This window comes from Heterodontus francisci, unplaced genomic scaffold (genome assembly GCF_036365525.1).
Source record: "Heterodontus francisci isolate sHetFra1 unplaced genomic scaffold, sHetFra1.hap1 HAP1_SCAFFOLD_278, whole genome shotgun sequence".
NCBI lineage: Eukaryota > Metazoa > Chordata > Chondrichthyes > Heterodontiformes > Heterodontidae > Heterodontus > Heterodontus francisci.
Window position 1 is genome coordinate 1838143 of NW_027141343.1, and position 5932 is coordinate 1844074.

Below are 5932 nucleotides of genomic sequence, written 5' to 3' on the forward strand. Positions count from 1 at the left end.
TTCATGAGAAATTCGGTCATCGTGACTTCGTCAGTGACCTAATGGTTCAGGTGTCTGAGTGATGTTAATCATGATGTGATGAAATGATTGTATGTTCCAGTCTTTCCGTGGTGGGTTTTCACACTGAGTAGAAACGTGTTGGACATGGTCTGGAAATGTTTCACACCGCTCCATTCCCAACTTCATTTCCTGACAGAAGATACCCACAGCCAGAAACTGTGCTGAAGGTGACAACGTTTCCGATGCAACGGGCAAGGTGGCCGAGAGGTTAAGGTGATGGACTGCTAATCCATTGTGCTCTGCACACGTGGGTTCGAATCCCATTCTTGTCGCTAGTTTATGAACTGTTTAGTTTATTGTTTATGTTGGGGGAGTTTATGTGTAAAGTCAGCCTCGAAACCTGTTCTTGTCCATGTCCAGACAGTGATTCCAGAATTGGTTATACTTTATTAAAATTGAGACAGACATTTGGAATTCTTCACCCAAACTGCACTGGAATGAAGATCAAATAGGGATCACGAAACGGAGCAGGATTTTTCCTCCCCTCCTTCCTTCCATCTTTACTTTCTCTGGATTTGCACCAAGTGAAAGACAAATGGGAAAAGCAAATGGCGAGGGAGCAGATGCAGAAAATGATCCTTTGGCAAGAAATGTATTTTCAAATCTTCTTGATAGATTAAGTGAGTGAGCAATGCTTTGGCAGATGGAGTTTAAAATGAGGGGTCATCCACTACCTACGATAGATCAGAGTGTTTTTTTGTTAGAGGTGAGATGTTAGAAACGGCGGAGGAGCAGAGACCCGAATACTGAATTAATAAAAGCTAGTGGACTGGTAGAAAATAATGTGAAAAGTGAACAGAATATGAAGATTGGAACTCATGTTGCAGTGATATAAAGCTCTGTGCTCCTGAAGTAAATGTCCAAGCCCAGATTGTGGGGAATCTGTGGAGAGTGATTTGGTTTTTATTCATTCTTGGGTGTGAGTATCGCTGATAAGGCTAGCATTTATTACCCATTCCTATTGCCGTTGAGAAGGTGGTGGAGAGCTGCCTTCTTGAACTGATGCAGTCCAATTGGTGCAGGAACACCCACAGTGCTATTGGGGAGGGAGTTCCAGGATTGTGACCCAACAACAGTGAAGAAATGGCGATATCGTTCCAAGTCAGGATGGTGAGTGACTTGGAGGGGAACCTGCAGGTAGTGAGTTCCCATGCATCTGCTGCCCTTGTCCTTCGAGTTGGTAGTGGTCACGAGTTTGGAAGGTGCTGTTGAAGGATATTTGGCGAGCTGCTGCAGTGTATATGGAGATGGTACACACTGCAGCCACTGTTTACTGGCTGTGGAGGGATTGAATGTTTAAGGTGGTGGGTTAGGTGCCAATCAAGTGCGCTGCTTTGTCCTGGATGGTGTTGAGCTTCTTGAGTGTTGTTGAGTGGGATGTATTCCATCACACTCCTGACTTGTGCCTTGTAGATGGTGGACAGGATTTGGGGTGTCAGGAGGTGAGATACTTGCTGCAGAATTCGTAATCTCTGACCTGCGCTTATAGCCACAGCATAGATGTGACTGGTCCTGTTACGTTTCTGGTCAAGATGTTGATGGTGGGGGATTTAACAATGATAATGCTTCTGAATATCCAAAGGTAGATTTTTTTTCTCTCTCATTGGAGATGTTCACTGCTTGGCACTTGTGTGGCCAGAAGGTTGCTTGTCACTTATCAGCTCAAGCCTGAATGTTGCTCAGGTCTTGCTGCTTGCAGGCACAGACTGCTTCAGTATCTGAAGAGTTGTGAGTCATCATCTAACATTCCCACTTCTGACTTATGTTGAAGAGAAAGTCGTCAATGAAACAGCTGGGATGTTTGGGTCTAGGACACCACCCTGAGAAACTCCTGAGGCAATGTCCTGGGCTGAGATGATTGGCCTCCACTAACCACAACATCTTGCTTTGTGCGAGGTATGACTTCAACAAGTGGAAAGTTTACCCCCTGATTCCCATTGACTTCAATTTTGCTTGGGATCCTTGATGCCACACTCACTCAAGGGCAATCACTCTCACCTCTCCTCTGGAATTCCACTCTTTCATCTCTGTTTGGACCAAGCTGCAATGAGATCATACGAACAGAAGATCAGAAGAACTAGTAGCAGGAGTAGGCCATTTGGCCCCTCGACCTTGCTCCGCCATTCAATAGGATCATGGCTGACCTGATCATGACCTCAACCCCACTTTCTTGCCTGCCCACATAACCCTTGGCTCTCTTGTAGATAAAAATCTTGAAGACATTCAATGACCCAACCTCCACTGCTCTCTGCGGTAAAGAATTCCAAAGATTAATGACCCTCTGAGAGAAGAAATTATTTCTTAAATGAAAAACCCCTAAATCTGAAACTGTGTCTCCTAGTTCTAGATTCCACCATGAGAGGAAACATCCTCTCAGCATCTACCCTGTCAAGCCCCCTCAGAATCTTATATGTCTCAATACGTTCACCTTTCATTTTTCTCAACTCCAATGAGTATCGGTCCAACCTGCTCAAGTTTCCTCATAAGACAACACCTTCATCACAGGAATAAATCCAATGAACCTTCTCTGAACTGCCTCCAATGCAAGTATATCCCACCTTAAATAAGGAGACCAAAACTGTCCACAGTACTCTAGGTGTGGTTTCACCAGCACCATGTGCATTTGCAGCAAGACTTCTCTACTTTTATACTCCATTCCCCTTGCAATAAAGGGTAATATTCCATTTGCCTTCCTAATTATTTGCTGTACCTGCATAGTAACTTTTTGTGATTCATGTACGAGGACACCCAGATCCTTCTACACCGCAGCATTCTGTAATCTCTCACAATTTAAATAATATTTTCCTGTTCTATTCTTCCTACCAAAGTGGATAACCTCACATTTTCCCACATTCTACTCTATCTGCCAAATTATTTCCTGTAGCTGAGAGACCCTGGCAGAACCTAAACTGAGCATTTCTTTTGGGCCTCCTTATCTCGAGAGACAATGGATACGCGCCTGGAGGTGGTCAGTGGTTTGTGAAGCAGCGCCTGGAGTGGCTATAAAGGCCAATTCTGGAGTGACATGTTCTTCCACAGGTGCTGCAGAGAAATTTGTTTGTTGGGGCTGTTGCACAGTTGGCTCTCCCCTTGCGCCTCTGTCTTTTTTCCTGCCAACTACTAAGTCTCTTCGACTCGCCACAATTTAGCCCTGTCTTTATGGCTGCCCGCCAGCTCTGGCGAATGCTGGCAACTGACTCCCACGACTTGTGATCAATGTCACACGATTTCATGTCGCGTTTGCAGACGTCTTTATAACGGAGACATGGACGGCCGGTGGGTCTGATACCAGTGGCGAGCTCACTGTACAATGTGTCTTTGGGGATCCTGCCATCTTCCATGCGGCTCACATGGCCAAGCCATCTCAAGCGCCGCTGACTCAGTAGTGTGTATAAGCTGGGGATGTTGGCCGCTTCAAGGACTTCTGTGTTGGAGATATAGTCCTGCCACCTGATGCCAACTATTCTCCGAAGGCAGCGAAGATGGAATGAATTGAGACGTCGCTCTTGGCTGGCATACGTTGTCCAGGCCTCGCTGCCGTAGAGCAAGGTACTGAGGACACAGGCCTGATACACTCGGACTTTTGTGTTCCGTGTCAGTGCGCCATTTTCCCACACTCTCTTGGCCAGTCTGGACATAGCAGTGGAAGCCTTACCCATGCGCTTGTTGATTTCTGCATCTAGAGACAGGTTACTGGTGATAGTTGAGCCTAGGTAGGTGAACTCTTGAACCACTTCCAGAGCGTGGTCGCCAATATTGATGGATGGAGCATTTCTGACATCCTGCCCCATGATGTTCGTTTTCTTGAGGCTGATGGTTAGGCCAAATTCATTGCAGGCAGACGCAAACCTGTCGATGAGACTCTGCAGGCATTCTTCAGTGTGAGATGTTAAAGCAGCATCGTCAGCAAAGAGGAGTTCTCTGATGAGGACTTTCCGTACTTTGGACTTCGCTCTTAGACGGGCAAGGTTGAACAACCTGCCCCCTGATCTTGTGTGGAGGAAAATTCCTTCTTCAGAGGATTTGAACGCATGTGAAAGCAGCAGGGAGAAGAAAATCCCAAAAAGTGTGGGTGCGAGAACACAGCCCTGTTTCACATCACTCAGGATAGGAAAGGGCTCTGATGAGGAGCCATCATGTTGAATTGTGCCTTTCATATTGTCATGGAATGAGGTGATGATACTTAGTAGCTTTGGTGGGCATCCGATCTTTTCTAGTAGTCTGAAGAGACCACGTCTGCTGACGAGGTCAAAGGATTTGGTGAGATCAATGAAAGCAATGTAGAGGGGCATCTGTTGTTCACGGCATTTCTCCTGTATCTGACGAAGGGAGAACAGCATGTCAATAGTCGATCTCTCTGCACGAAAGCCACACTGTGCCTCAGGGTAGACGCGCTCGGCCAGCTTCTGGAGCCTGTTCAGAGCGACTCGAGCAAAGACTTTCCCCACTATGCTGAGCAGGGAGATTCCACGGTAGTTGTTGCAGTCACCGCGGTCACCTTTGTTTTTATAGAGGGTGATGATGTTGGCATCGCGCATGTCCTGGGGTACTGCTCCCTCGTCCCAGCACAGGCATAGCAGTTCATGTAGTGCTGAGAGTATAGCAGGCTTGGCACTCTTGATTATTTCAGGGGTAATGCTGTCCTTCCCAGGGGCTTTTCCGCTGGCTAGGGAATCAATGGCATCACTGAGTTCCGATTTGGTTGGCTGTATGTCCAGCTCATCCATGACTGGTAGAGGCTGGGCTGCATTGAGGGCAGTCTCAGTGACAGCATTCTCCCTGGAGTACAGTTCTAGGTAGTGCTCAACCCAGCGGTCCATCTGTTTGCGTTGGTCAGTGATTATGTCCCCCGATTTAGATTTGGGGGGGGTGATCTTCTTGATGGTTGGCCCAAGAGCTCTCTTCATGCCATCATACATTCCTCTGATGTTTCCGGTGTCTGAGGCCAGCTGAATATGACTGCATAGGTGTTGCCAGTAGTCGTTTGCGCAACGCCTAGCTGTTCTTTGTGCAGTACTTCTGGCTGCTTTAAGTGCTGCGGATGTTAAATCGCTGGGGGCTTTCTTGTAGTTCAAAAGTGCAATGCGCTTAGCGGCTATGACAGGTTCCAGCTCTTCATTATGAGATTGAAACCAGTCTGCATTTCTCTTCGCACTTTTGCCGTAGGTGGTCAAAGCTGACTCATAGATGGCGTCTCTGATGTGGGCCCACTTGGTCTCAGCATCCCCTGTGGGAGTGTTTTGAAGGGCTGTTACAAGTGAATTTAGAAATTTTTGTAACAGCTGTGGGTGAGAAATTCTGCTCGTGTTGATGCGCGGGTGGCCCTTCTGCTTGGAATGATGCAACTTCTTTGGTCTGAGTCTAACCTTGCTGCACACCAGGGAGTGGTCGGTGTCGCAGTCCGCACTGTGGAAGCTGCGTGTGATTTGAACACTGTTTAAGGCGGCTCGCCTTGTGACAATGAGGTCTAGCTGGTGCCAACGACGTGATCTTGGGTGCCTCCATGAAACCTGGTGACAGGGTTTAGTGTGAAAGAACGAGTTGGTGATGCAGAGGTTATGATAGGTACACAACTCAAGCAGTCTCTGCCCGTTCTCATTCATCCTTCCAACGCCATAGCGCCCAAGGCAGGAGGGCCATGAGTCATGGTCGGCCCCAACCCTGGCATTAAAGTCCCCCAGCAGGAATAGGTGTTCGGTGTTGGGGATGCTGCTAATGATGTTATGGAGTTGTTCATAGAACTGGTCTTTAGCTTCAGGTGCGGAACAGAGTGTTGGAGCATAGATGCTGAGTAGGTGTACTGGACCAGAGGTGGTGAGCAGTCGGATGGACAGAATGCGTTCCGAGCCATTTGAGGGAGGCTCTATCATGC

General features: G+C 47.5%; 1 non-coding gene across 1 annotated transcript; it reads left to right on the forward strand.

Moving 5' to 3' along the window:
- Positions 1–250: 250 nt before the first annotated feature.
- Positions 251–332, forward strand: trnas-gcu (transfer RNA serine (anticodon GCU)). The gene has a single exon. It is a non-coding gene; the product is annotated as a tRNA-Ser (tRNA).
- The last annotated feature ends 5600 nt before the right edge of the window (positions 333–5932 follow it).